At 42.3% G+C, this 14,937-nt stretch overlaps 1 long non-coding RNA gene across 1 annotated transcript in view; it reads left to right on the plus strand.

Annotated features, from left to right (window-relative positions):
- Nucleotides 1-14,937, plus strand: part of LOC114015833 (uncharacterized) — a 75,812-nt gene that overhangs the window by 25,360 nt on the left and 35,515 nt on the right. Inside the window, exons 5-7 of the long non-coding RNA XR_008732915.1 lie at nucleotides 1,409-1,547; nucleotides 1,722-1,957; nucleotides 3,230-3,355. This is a non-coding gene — a long non-coding RNA (uncharacterized LOC114015833). The remainder of the gene's footprint in view (nucleotides 1-1,408; nucleotides 1,548-1,721; nucleotides 1,958-3,229; nucleotides 3,356-14,937) is intronic.

Consider the following 14,937-nt stretch of genomic DNA (forward strand, 5'->3'; position numbering starts at 1 on the left):
CAGCCATCCCTGGCAGCCATTTAAGTAAAATATTACTGGAATGAAAAGATATTCTTTATATTTAGAAGAGGGAATACTGCCAGCACAGTTAGTTACTTACCTTCCGAAAAAAAACAGAAGGAAAAAAAAAAAAAAAAGAAGAAAAACATAAAAGAGGTTATTCCAGCTCTCTAAGAGTTATCATTCAAATTAGTTTGAAGATTTGCTTGGGATCATTGGAGAAGCCTGACTAGAAGATGTAAGTGGAACATAAGACAGGGTATGTGGAAGTGAAAAATGAGGAGATACGATCATAGAAAGGCCAGGGAACAGGTTGAACAGGCTTCCAGTTGGGGTGGCGAGTTCCAAAGGCAATTGTCTCATTTAGGCAACAACTGAATGAGCACGTGGAATTCAAAAAGACAAAGAGCTGCGGGTTTTATTTTTGAGCTTTGAGTTACCTGGTGACTCTGTCAAAGGTTAAAAGTGATACTTTGCATGGCTTGCCCCCCCTTAATTAGTATCAGATATTTGCATGTGTACGTGTGCTTGCTTACATGGCACTGGTTTTATTCCTCTTGAACAAAAAGGCACCATAATTTTAAGAGAGTTTTTTTTAAAAAAAAAAAAGTTTAGAAGTTTCTTAAAGTAAGGCAGGGGAGAGAGAACAGCAAACAGCATTGCACTTCAGATCCATGTGGATCCTGCTGCTGTGATATCACTGTAAGGCTCACTGCCTGGTGGTTGCAAGTTGTTTTTCTAAAGCCAGACCATTTCATCTGACTTTCGTCAGAGCTGCGGTTTGCTCTGCTCTACTTTTAAGTGCAAACACTGCAATTATTTGCAGAGCGTTATTGGTCATTTATTTTATCAGTCTAATATTCTTATATTGCGCATCTTAATACCGCTATTAACTGTTTTGGGTCATTTCTTATTTGTATACCAGAAAACTGCTTCCAGTGTTATTACTTATTGGTCATAATCAATTAGGGAAGTTTTTAGACTATGGCAGCCTTATATAAATACACTGGCAAAGTTCACCTCCTATGATTTCTGACAATTAAATTGTTCTGTCACTTTGGGACCTTCATTAATCTCAACTTGTCATCCTTGTTTATGCAGGTTATAATGGCCTGTGTGTGTAAGTGAAATGAGATGCTAAAAGCCCTTGGCTGTTTAACTCTTTGATGAAAGTCAAGCAGGAGTATGTTGTTGAAGGGAAAAGTTGATTATTTTTTTTCATCCCCCAAAACAGCACCATGGAAATTATTGCACTGTTTAACGACTAGCTATGAAATAAGGCAAGGAAAAGTTTTACAGAGGGGTGAAGAAAACAGAGTTGACGGTACTGTTATCACAGTCCTTTGTGTGTCTGCATGAGTGCACATAGAAATGAAGATGTGGCAACATATATTACTTTCTCTTCCAGGAAAGTGGTATGAAGACATCATGTTCCGGCAGAGGAATCTTAACGGCCAGAGATTTTCAGATAACATTGCGGGATTGGTGTAACATCAGTGAAGGACATGGCTAAAGTCTCTTGGAACTCTGAGATGCACGTGTTATTAGTAAGCCCTTAGTATTATTGGTAGTTTGGGTAATTGGGACAGACTGATTGCTTGGCACCACCACAGGTGCGCTTCCAAGGACTTTGGGCAGTGAAAGTCCATTTATGGAATGTATTTACTATTTCAGTTCCTGGGGGAGTTTATCATTTTCTTCTTTCTTGAATTATCTCCTAGAATTTGAAGACCTGCTTTCTGATGTCTCCGAAGAAGGTGGTTTATTACTGAAGAAGGTGGTTTATTACCGCCTGCCATTTTAGAAGGCTTTTTAGAGCGGCGACTCTGTGGCACCAGCCCCGTTCCTGTGCCAGCCTCCGGCAGAGCTTCTCACTGATCCTTCCTCCTCGAGTGGCCTCGCACAGCCCTCAGAAGGACCATCGGGTCCCACCCGGCACTGCGCACAGACGATGCAGGTACCTTTTATTCCATGCCATTCATCAAACCTGGTGTTTCCTCTGGGGCAGATGCCTGCTGAAGTTGAAACCCAGTCCAAGAGATCTTTGCTCTCCTTTGCAGCTGGAAGCGAGGGGCCGGGTCAGCGCAAGCAGCCCGCTGTCCCCCACGGTGGAGGTGGGGCGCAGGTCCCCGACCTGCTCAAAGCCTCTGTCCAGGCGCAGCTGGCCAAGGTTAAAAAATAGGAACAGCCCTAGAGCGATCCATCTCAAATCTAAAAGGAGTGTAATGATATGCTATTCTCTGCACCCTGAGAAACATACGAGTGACATCCTCTCTCTGAGCACTAATTACCATAATTCTTAGACCAGAGAGAGATCCAGAACACTGCACAAATTATCACCCAATATCTTTAATAAATGTGGATGGTAAGTTACTTGCAAAGGTGCTGGTTAATAATCTGGAACGCATATTCCCAGACCTAATTCATTTCAGTCAGGTGGGATTTATTAGGAATTGGGCTGTCATGCGGTAGTACAAGGCAACTCTTCAGTACGGTAAGTTCACACAGAAGCAAAGGAGAAGCTGGTGCATCTCATGATAATATAAATGACTTAGACCATACAGAGACAGACAGTTATGGACTTTTCTGAATGTTCGGCTGCAGACAGCTCTTTGACACTGTACAGTAAAAGGTAGTGGCGCCCGTCGATCTGTTGTAGAAGCGCTTATGCCAGTGGGTTAATGGCTATGCTTCCCAAGGTACAACAAGGAGAAGTGGCAGAGCTGCTCTCCCATTTCTATTCAGTCCAGCGTTCACATCGTAACTGCGTTTCTTCTTTCTTTTATGGGATTAATTTAGAAAGAAAACCAAGTCACGTGTGCCTCGGGGGTGCCCGTTTTGGATGTGTCTGCCTTTCTTTCTTGCCTAGAGAGGAAACAAAGTGATGGGCTCCCACCAAAGATGCCTCAGTGTGTGTGCCTCAAGTTTGGTAGGATAAATTCAAGTCTTGGAGGCAAACTGCCAGATGTTATTTTTCGAAGCTGCCTCTAGGCTGCTCTGAAGCATACCAACACATGTGTCAGGGCACAATGAGAGTCAGGGCAACTTTCCAATTTTTCTTGCTCCCAGAGGCTCTCCAGGGGAGGCTGACTTGAGGAGTAGGGAAACAAAGACCATGAAAATGAGAGATCTGTGGATTTTAGGTTCTAATGCTGTGGCAACTGTAAAGTATCATATATGTAATTTCACCTTAAATTTTGAACACAAAACAATATCCATGTCTTTCTAGGTACTTCAGCATGTGGTGAGGTGCATAAATCAGATGCAAATGCTGGTGCTAGCTCCCGAAGCTGTGGGGACAGCATTACTACCTCTGCTTTGACAGTGCCAGCAGATCATATACTTCGGGAATGAGGTAAAGCTTTAATGGGCCTTTTGAAATAGACTTTGAAAAAGCCACTCTGGATTTTACTCAAGATCATGCTAAGAAAATCTTGACTTTAGCCAGTTCATTTCCACCCACTGCCTTCGTACGTACATATAAAATAAACAGACCAAAACGTTTGTAGTATTGGTTGCAAAATAAGTGATTCATCCTACAAAAGAGAAAAATGCTTGCCCAAATAAACATAACATAGTGCTGAAGCACTATTCTTGAAGTAACAATGCCACAAAGATGCAGTTGCTTATATTCTTCTTACATTATCATCTTTCCATGAACAGGCAGTTTACTTAGACTGATATCTATGGGGAAAGTCTATTTTTAGCCTGCATTTGTACATTGGCCAGGGTAGCCAGATGCTGATGTCTCATACTTGCCTATTGAAAGTGAAAAGACAGAACTGAATGTCGTTTAAGAAGGGAGCTCTCAAAAAAAGTTTACTGTTCAATGCAAAGGGTGGATATTTAGTTCTTAACCTCCGTTTCTTTGCAATAAGTTACAGCATTAAAGAGATGACATTAATGTATTTGTTATCCTACCTGATAGATAGTTCTCCTTATTTTTTTACCCCCTCTTGCGGCTTTACCTTAGCGCCATTCTCCATCTTAATGTTTGCACCAGACACTTTTGGTACGATGTAAATTACATTTAGCACATAATTATGCACAGCCGCTAGGTTGCATAAATAAATTCTCATCAGTTTTGCACATGAACCCTGAAATGAGTACACCTGTACTAGCTCAGGACCTGTAAACTGATTAATTTCACCAGGACCATGTAGCTCGGGTGGGATTCTGCACTGAGCTCTTCCGCTTCCAGGATCTGGTCTCTCGTGTCTGCACGAAGCTGTGTCGTCTTATAGACATATATAGGGATATATCAGAAAACAATTGCCACCCCTCCACAAGTGGTTGCAGAGCATGGAGCACAGCGGTGGTGCTCTCAGGGGGTGAGGTGGGGTCAGCCAAAGATGGATAGTTGAGACTTTCACTTAATTCACGGTTCCTTATGAGACTTGGAAATTCACTTCACAAGGTTATTTTTAAAATCTTGTTCGGTGCAGTGCTCAAAATTGTAGTTGTATGAACAACGGCTTTGATGAAAAATGGAAATTTTCATCTTTAGTTTTCTGAGAAGCAGTTTTTCAATTTTCATTCAGCACTTTGAGTGAAAATTCCCATGTTTTTAATGAATTTCTGGGACGTTTTGAAGATTAACTTGGAGAAAAGAAGGGTAAAATGTAGCTCACAAGTCATTTATTTCTCGATTAGAGCCATCTAATATCCTCAGTGTGTATAAATCGGTTCAGTTTAGCAACACCAATTAAACAAAACGTGGCTTTAAAATCTCACAGTATATTTAAATGAAATGAAATATTTAAATTTTTTAAAATGAGCAGGCTCACATAATTAATTCATTTTGCGTTTTCTGTAATCACTGAATTACAGGGACATACAGAGACTAGCTAATATGGACATAAAAATGTGTTTGTGTGTGTATGGGCACTCACACGTCTATGTATACACAACACGCACTTTTGTACCCCCACATCCGAAAACACACGTGCACACATATATATGTATACAGACATGCGTAAAATCACTGATGAAACTACTGGTGGCTACCTCTCCAGGCAAATAAGGCTCATAAATTGACACATTTTGCTTAATCTGTATGTAAAGCATGTTACACATCACTGTTATAATGCAGACATCTTAACTTTAAATGAGACGAAAACAAACATAAAATTAGCACTTTAGGGAACCCCCTGCCACTCAATTTGTGTTGGGTTTAACACCTTCTTATTTTATATATCCTTCTACATAAACAGTTTTATATCAGCCCTTGATATGGTGCCTTCAAAGAATTAAATGTTGAGCTGTTTAAAAGCACTAATTAGCAGCTTTAATACAAAGGGGAGCATAGTTATTAGTAAAATCTTGTAAACCTAGAATACCCTTCGGGCCCAGTCATTTGTGTGTGAAATAACTCAATAAAAATATTATATTGTTAATCACAAAAACCTTCAAGGGAAATGCTAAATCTGGGAAGAAATAGAAACTGTACCTTTCCAAACAAAGGAGGGAAAGTGACCGTCCACATTAAAGCAGAACCATAAAATCCCAAGAAGAATATATGCATTGATAAAATGCAGCTTGTTTCCTAGTAAGGGGGTTTGCAATCTGTAAACTTATGCACATACAACAACAAACATACATTAAGGGTGTTTAGTTTGAACACAGCTAGCGACATATTTATTAAATTAGCACTTCATTCCTTGCAGTAATGTGCAACAATGGCAAGGCCTTTTCAGAAGGTAGCTTTTGGTAGTGGAATGATAATATTTGAATCTAAACAGTTACTTTTGTACAATGTAAATTTTATATATATATATTTATATATTTATATACATGTGTATGTAACATTACAGATGTTTATAAAGGCATCGGGATCAATCTCACCTAGATTTTCTTTCTAGACAACTATATATGTATGCTTAATTTTGTTTGCTAAATTTAAATTTAAGCTTGACAGCACCCATTTCTACTTCCTTACATCACACACGTTTTTTGTTAATAGTTAATAATTATATTCTTAAATGTTTCAAAATTGCACTAATTCCCACATTATTAAGGAGGTAGTGTTTCTAATTTATTAAATGTGGTATGGCTGAGTGGCACTAGATAACAGAAGAAACATGCCTAAGTACGCAGGAGATCTTTTGACTGGCAACTAATGCTTAAAATACAAAATACTGAAAATCTCAGAATTTATAGATGCTAAAAAAAGACATTATACATTGCTTTTGTAGTTCGTGAATGAGAGAGATGAGATAGCCGTGAAGACTTCCACCTTAAATAACCAACTTCCTGCTAGTGTTTCAGCAGAAGGTGTTTGAACAGTACTTTTAATTTTAGATTGCAGGGGGAAAATTCCGAGGTATGTTACCCTTCCAAAACGACGATGATGTAGGTTTTATATGCTATCATGCAGAATCAGTATTTCCATCTGGTATCACCCTTCTCCTCATCCTTCCTGGGAAAAAGATTGAGGGGAAAAAAGCTGGGCATACATATTTTAACCAGTGTCATCGTAATGATCATTTGCTGGTCTTAGCGATAGCAGATTTATTTATTTTTTTTTTAAGGAAAAGTAAATAAGGGTAGTTTCTAATATCTGAGGACAACGTTAAGTAGAAACTTCTCGGTAATGAGCAATATCTGTACTTTCCAGCTATGGGCTACTCTAAGGAACAGATTTATTCAAAGCCCCAGTATATTTGCTGTGAATATATTTTTAATGTATTTCTCTAACATGAAAGAGCTGGCCAGAGCTTAAACATTTTTTTTTCTATGTCATGCTTTGCTTTTTACGGTGTTTTATGTTACAACCTAATTAGTATCTTACAGTGCCCTTACATGTACTTAGGGTGTAGAGTTTCACTAAATACACTGAACGTTTTATTTTGGGGGACCTCCGTGACACACGTTAAGCAGTTTTAAGCAGGCTAAGAATATGTTTCCAGTCAATCAAGCCTCTAGAGATAGGTTATCCACCTCTGGCTAATGCACTGCTATAAAACCTTCGCCGTTTCTGACTGCGCGATACAGTCTGTTATTAAACCCCTAACCGTGCACGGCCACGGGATTCAGAAGGGGGGAGGGAGACAATTATTTCCAGTACTTCATAAAGCCTACTTTAACAAATTATATGAAGATTAACTAATAGCAGCCTCAGCGTTGGATGGCTGGCCAAATTAGGTATGACTTATCAGACTGTTGCCTCGTCGGCTGCTCTTTCAAGCCTGCCCTCGCCAAGGAGGTCTTTGCCAGCAGCTGGCTCAGTAGGTGACGGACCAGGCTTGATGTCTGGTCTGCACCCCAACAATAGAGAGATGAAGCAAGCGGTGCTTTGAGTGCCTCTGAAAACCGGTTGGGAAAGCCAGTGAAGTCTCTGAGCATCAGCGGTTTTCCTGCTGAGGATTAAATGCTCCTGCACAAAGCCAGCGTATCCCACAAATCAAAAGCAGCGTGCATGGAGAAGGGGCAAGTGATGGGGAGCGCTTGCTGGAGCACCGTGATGGATTAGGGAGAAGGCCTTGTGAATGCCTCCTTTTCTGAAGGGGAGATAATCCGTCAATCTCACCGGGGCGATCCTGTCAGGGTACACCACCTCGGGGTCCCCGCGTCCTCCTCAGGTTTTTATCTGCCCTGTGGAGGGCACCAGCATTTAATGGCTGTGGCTACCCTGGGCGTTCGGTGAGATGCTGAGGAGAGGTATTTCAGCACATTTGGGAACGGGGCTGTCTTTTGCCCTCTCTGCAAAATGGCTGTGTTATCTTCCAGCTTTGGAGAGCTGGGGAGAGGATGGCCTGGGATGTTTTGGAAAGGCTAAGACCACCCTAGCCTTCCAGTAATGAAATGCAAGATAAATTGTTCGGGTTTAAAACAAGATAATTCAGATAAGGTTCAAACGGGGCAAGCTTGCTCCAGTACCATGCAGGTAGAGCGCTTGCTGGGGTAGGAGGGCTTCCCAGGAGGAAAGCCAAGGAGAAACCTGGGCTTAAACAGAGTTTATGTTTAACCATGAACGGATCGCCCTGCTCTCCCTACAAAGACCTTTCATTTCCATCTGGAATGAGTATACGATAACCTAGTCAGACCAGCCTCTCAGTCACCAATCAAAACACTGACTCTTGACATTTGCCTAATTATCTTTTCTCATCATCAGTCATCTCTTGAAGTCTTTGCTTCATTCAGATGCCAGGTATTTCCGAAATTAATCATGTCATTGAAAGCGGCATCTTTTCATGTAAATGGACTTTATTATCTGGATCGAAAAGCTCCCCCCCACCACCTCCTTTGAGCTGCAAAAGCCCATTTGTAGGGAAAGTGTCTGAAATCTGACATGCTGCCTTCTCAAGAAAGATTCCTAGTGGTGACCTCCCAGCAAGAGCTAAGCATCCGTCACCGGGAGTGCGTGTGTGCGCCGCTTGCACCCTTGGGCTGGATGCATGCTAATTTGCCCCATTGTTTCGGGGTGAGTGGCTTTCCAGCACTTCCGAACAAAGCCTTTTTGCATAAGCTTCTGTGTGTACAATTATTTTATGTTCACATCATTCCATCATCCCATTTCTATTCCTGATATAAGAGGGGATGGAAACGTCTTTGTTTTCTTGTTATACTGGGGATTACAGGCTGGATTTAGCATGTTAGCGAGGACACTCCTCTTTCATTAAATCCCATTTGACAAATGTTTGGGACCAAAGGATTGATCAGCCCCTTGCACTGCTCATCCTAGCTTTAACTTTCAAAGGGGCACTATCTTCGAACCGTGTGGATTCGACAAGAAACCAGTCCGCAGTAATTGTGCGTGCGAAGCATTGCAGGGATGGATGGAGAGGTAAAAATGAAAGGCATACTCTCAGGAATGTTATCAAAGCCTTGGTAGAAGAATGCATTCATTTTGCTCGTTAGACTCGTATTTTAATGAATTTATGGAGAGCAGGTTTGAGAGTAGGTCAGCACTGATCACACAGTTATGCATGTTGGAGAGTTCGCTTTTTAAGTTTGCAATGGCACATTTGCAAACTCTGTTCAAAAACACCCTGTTTCTTTATACCCACTGGGCTTTCCTGCAGGACCCTCTGAGGACAGCAGGATTAATTGCTGACAAGCTCTATGCTCAGATTAAAAAAGTGAAATTTGGGCATCATCATCCTTCTAAAAGGGAGAGGTGGAACGAGTTGCTGGACTTCTGTGCTTGCACTGTAAAGTTCTAAAAAATTCAGGTCATTGTGTTTGGCATTGTCAAACCAGGCTTGATCTGAAAGAAACAAGTGTATTAAAAAGTTTTGAGCATCACGTGTATCGTCTGAGTGCCGTGTTCCGTATTCCCTGCTAACAGTTTAAGAGTATGAACAGACCAAAAGTGGGGGGGGGTGGGGGTGGGGGTGGTTCAATAGCAGGCACACCGTTACACATCAGTGAAGACAGCTATGAATGTTTAGACATAACGCATAGATTATAAATTGTTGGATGCTAAAGGCAGAAAGAAGCAGTGCCATTATCTAATTTGCCTTTCTGCCTAGGAAAGACCACAGGACTCCTTGAAGGTTGTCGCTATGTCTTTCAGCAGACCTTCCAAAGCTGCTGTTAAAATACCATGACAGCAAAGCCATCCCAGTCTTCAGCAAACTGCTCCCATTGCTGAGTGCTCTCACCGTTAAAAAATTCCCCTTAATTTCTGGTGTGAATTTGTCTAGCTTCGACCTCCAGGCGTTAGATCTTGTTTTACGTATGTCTTTGTTCAACTGAAGAGCTCTCCATCAAATTTCTGTTTCCTGTGAAGGTTCTTGTATACTGTGGTCAAGTCACTCCTTAACCTTTTCTTTATTAAGCTAAACAGTCTGAGCTTCTTGAGCCTCTCACAATTGTTTTCTAATCCTCCCAGTGTTTTCTAGTCCTTTAGCCATTCCCTTGGCTCTTCTCTCTAATTTATCAACAGCCTCTTGAAACATAGGCATCAGGACCGCATTCGCTCTTCCATTAGTGGTCACACCAGTGCCACGGACAAAGATAATATTACCTCAGGCTTCTAGGCTATATCCCCCTGTTTACATATCCCAAGGACTGAAGTTACCCTTACCAGCTACAGAGCTAATGTGTAGCTGAGCAGCCACCATCCTGCCATGTTCCTTCTGGAGCCATTTCTTTCCGGGAGGGAGTCCTCCCCCTCTGTCACTCTTCCCTACTTCTGTTTACCCAAATTTATCCTTTTGGGCTTCCCCTGGCTTCCTGTTTCCTTTGTGCATCCCTGCCTTGCCGCTATTGACCGCCTTCCCAACCTGTGTCAGCAGCGACTTGGTGCTTTCTAACAAGCGTTGCAGACACTGAACGGCACCCGTCCATCCATCCAGCAAATAGTGCCGTGCTCCCAAACCCTTGGTAAGCGCTCCCCGAGGGGAGTGAAAGATTCCCGGCTGCCCTCCTCGCTCCCTTGCTAGGCAAATGGTGCACCATAAAGCACGGAGGGGAGGCGATACCCCTGCCACCTCACATCCGTCGTGCCCACCGCAGTGGGGCATTTTTCATCCGTGTTTTTCTTCCTACCCTGGCCTAAGAAATAGCTGGGTGGAGAGGAGAGGTACTGGGAAACCATCACCTCCTCCAGGGAAGAGTTAAACCTCTGGTCTCCCTGTGCTAACCCTGAGATGTATTTTACCAGGTGAAGGCTGTTGGTAGGAAGAGCCACGCTTGTTTCTTCACACTGGGCTTTGTTGGGTGCCGTGGGGTTGCTGCAGCCTTCTGAGATTGACAGGTTGCGTGGTGCTTATTATATATCGTTAATTGTTATTGTCATTAGTGCTGTGGTACTACTTTGCTACTACAGTGATGGGCAGAACCCATTTGTACGAGTCGCGGTATAGGCTTCTCCTAAGGAACCGTAGGAGGGGTTTTTCCAAAAAGTAAAAAATAATCAAAAACCCTCATCAGTTTTACATTATTTATCTCTCGGAATGCATCTAAATGGATTTCCCTGTAGTACCCATTACATTTATTTTTCTCAATAGTTTTTATTAGTTCTGGGAACTGTTTTTCACAGAAATGTCTAATTATTATCACTAGCAATTAAATTTATTTATTATGTTTTGCTGTTGCTGAAGGAGCTTCTCATGCCACTGACGTGCTCTCTCGTACACACTCACCAAAGACAAATGGAGGTATAATTAAATTGCAAAATAAAATTGTCAATGTTGACATTGTTTCTCTTTCATAGGGCAATTTCTAACCATGTATACTTTTTTCCCAGTTTGAAATTGTTTGGTTTCTATTTTGTAGTTTTTGAACATACACTTTTTTAGCCTTGATCTCTTGTAAACACCTCCCCCCCCCCCCCCCTTTTTTTTTTTTTCATTCCTTTCCATCCACAAAATGTCGTTTGTATTCTGGTAACTTTTCCAGAAAGCTTGCAGAGCATCAGCTACAGGCTTGGTCTTAGCCTCTTTAGCCAAAATTTGTCCTTTCCACGTGGCAATCTGGAAAAATTGGTGCAGTGGAAAAAGAAAGAAAAGTGAACAAGTGGAAAAGAATTCTCCACCCCAGAGAAAACATTAAACTTCATCCCTTTTGGTAGCAAAATATAAAGAATTTGGTTTTTTTAAGAAAAATAAAAATAAAAAAGAAGAGACAGAGGGAAAGGGAATTTTACAATTTTCAGTCCTGATGGAAAAAAAGAAGTTTTGAACAATCAGAAGCATCTTGACAGAAAAATGGGATTCTGAGATGGGTAGAAAAAGCAAAAGCACGGGGGGGTTGGAGGAAAAAGAAAGGCTTTAAATAGCAATTCTTTTTTTCTGGCGCTTGCTTTCTGCCCTTCTTTCATAGAGCATTAGGACACACAAGGGGTTAAAGGTCCAGGAAGAGAGCTAGGGGAAGAAAAATCCCTCTGTTAATTGATCTGCCTGTCCGGTGACGAGGGCCAGCTGAAGCTTGTCAGAAACTGTATGAGCTGAATCAAGCTTGGGGCCCTAAGTAAAATACAGACACCTGGAGCGAGGAGGGGCTGGCTCGCTCTGTGTGCAGCGATTTAGTTGTTCTTTTAATGTAGGCAGGGAAGGGAAAGGGTCAAGCAGCGCTGAGCCTGGGCTTGAGGGATGTCAAATAGTTTTCCCACTGAAAAGAAACAAGGCTAAAGCCTGTTAATGGCATCTAATGCTATTATGGTGCAAGTCTGTGTGTACGTGGGGGCTCGCTGGTGTACGCTGGAGGCACGTTTTGGTGATTGGGGAGGCATTGTTGTTTGATGCTCTTACCCATCGGTGTGTCGTTGGGCGAGAAGTGGTGGGAATCTCGGTGAAATCAGCACAACTCCGTTTCAGTGCATGCCAGGTAGGGCAACGTGCTCAGGGGGGATCCTTTACCTCCTGCCCTTTTCCCCTTGCTGAAGTGATCCAGGGTGCATCCTAAAAAACGTTTTTCTTTCTCCTTACTCTTTGGCTTTTCGTTCAGACCCCTCCACTGATGCGATCTGGCTATGATTCTGCATGCCACTTTGTTTGACCCTGATGACATAAGTTGACGCATGTACTTTTGAACCTTCCCAAGAATGAATGATATCCCCGCAATAAAATGAAATCCTAGCATTTTTCATCCGCCAAGCCCCTGTGATTGTTGGGGCCAGGCATGTCAAATGGTGGCTCAGCCGATGGACGCCTGAAATGGCAGTGGATAGATTTCAGCCCCAAAACAAACAGGCCATTGATAGCAGGCGCTGGTCCGCTTTTCTCATGATACCTGTGATGAGTATGTCTGAAACACTGAAAGCTTTTTTCATGGGTCGCGGGAGAGAGGACCAAAGAAGGTGCAAAAGAAGGAGACTTGCAGCTTCTGATTTTCAAGGTAGCAAGTAGGCTCGGCAAGCTGAGGGGCTGGGGGGCTCGCTGGCGCTCGAGCTGCCAGCTGTTGGGGTTGCTTGATCCTCATGGCTTAGGTATAACCTGAAATAGGTCTTCCCCTCCCCTTCTCCCTGCGTTCCCAAAATACTGCACTTCAATTAAAGATGGGCCTCAAGGTTACACCAAGTTCAAACTTCCCTCAAATTGAGAGAGGTCAAAGCCAGAACTTTATTTGGGGGTTTCTATGCTTTTTGAAGACTTCCATACACCTGGCTGAGCCCAGACCCTATAAACGAGGACCGAGACACAAAGGAACCGCATTGGCATGAATTATGTTAGACCTTAAGCCTTGGCGATGCCATCCCGGCAGCTCTCCCGTTTGGTGCCCAGACATGCCAGGAGCAGACCAGAAGCGTGACACGAGCAGAGCCATCTTCTCCAAGAGAAGCTGCCAAGCTTCTCCCTAAAGTCTTTAAATCCTGACCAGGCACTGTGAAATACTGAAATGGGCTGTGCTTAAATCAGGTTGCAGGAGTTGGTGTTTGGCTGAATTAGTGTGGTAACTGCATGACTGAAATAGAAACTGCCAGTGTTTATTTGTGCGTATTATTTGTCGGATGCCATGAATCCTTTTTCCACTGGACTTCTGGTGTTATGTCACATCTATCAGTGGAGCAGAGGGTTTGCCTGACCACAATGAATTTACATATATATGTATATAATTGTTGGGTTGAAAACGGCAGAAACATATAAACACATGCATTGGAAGGAAATTAGGTCTCTGTTTGATTAGGTCATTGTCTTAATATCTTAATATAAAAAACCTTTTTCGTTCGCTTAAAACAGTAGGACTCATTTGAATCTGTCCTTCACTCTTCAATTTTGTTTTGTTTCTTCAAGAGAGGCGCTGAGAAGAACTGATTGCAGTTATTCTTGACATTTTAAATGGCCATCCTTTTCCTCTTGGATATGGTACCCAGATGTATAGTTAGAAAGTTAAAGTGGCTCAGCTAAAGATAAGGATGCTGTGAACTTCGGTTTTACAACTCCTGCCTTGGCCTTCCAGCCCAGCTGATTTAGTAGGAATGAGCTTACCCCGCTCACAGAACTTCAGCCAGGGGAAAGGGGGAGAAAAATAACAGTACTCTGCAGACCTCTACTCCAAAGGCACATAGAAAGCTGCTGGACCAGGATGTCGGGAGCAATCCTGGCTCGGCAGCCTGCCCTGAGGTGGGGGCCCGGGGGAGCTGCCATGGCGGGGAAGCTGGGCTCAGCCCGGGCAGTGGCGCGGGCAGGAGCTGGGGTTGCCTGGTTTGAGAAATGCAGGGGATGGAAAGGTAATAAAAGGCAAGTGTGGTGAACAGATTGCTTGAGCAGAATATTTTAGCTTAATAAAAAAAAAAATAAATCCACGGACAACCCCCTCCCCTAAGCCTACAGTATGAGGCTGATGAAATTTATACGAGAGAGAGAGACATAACGAAAGAAATTGTTTATTTGTTTGTTTGCCTTTATAAAACCCATTTGGGAGGAACATCAACAAATATACCATACATCAGTTATCTGCCTTATACCAGTTACACTGATGCTGGAGACGTCCTTTGTTAGAAATTAATGTATGCAATAAAGTTTTACATTTTTCATATGTTTTGAAGTATGCAGGCCATAATTCTTTTGACTGCATAATTACTTTTTGTACACAAGAAAAATGAGGTGCTTAGTCCTAAGTAAATAACCTCAAAACAAACCAAGAAAAACAGTTGCATCCTTTTTATCTTCTGGGTCTTGCACAATAAATATTTTGTTAGAAACTAAAAAAAAAAAAAAAAAAAAGTTATATATCCTCATTATAATTTCACTTAAAAAAACCCCAACAACAAACAAGCCCCTCTAGGATCATATTGAAAAACACACTGAAGTTAGTGTGGGAAAGAAATGTATTATTTCATGACATTTTTAGGTGCAGATGAAACTAATAGTTTGTGGAAGGGTTTGCCTGGTTAATCCTTTTAGCTGAGTTTTTCCCTCTTCACTTCTGGACCATCAAAAAGCTCTAGTAAATGGATTTCATTAGATCCAAGATCATTTAGGCATGGCGGCAGAGCTGGCACGAAGTGCGGCCACGCGAGAAGGGCAGGGTGGCTGAGCCAGCCGGTCA

Source organism: Falco cherrug, chromosome 6 (assembly GCF_023634085.1).
Source record: "Falco cherrug isolate bFalChe1 chromosome 6, bFalChe1.pri, whole genome shotgun sequence".
Lineage (NCBI taxonomy): Eukaryota > Metazoa > Chordata > Aves > Falconiformes > Falconidae > Falco > Falco cherrug.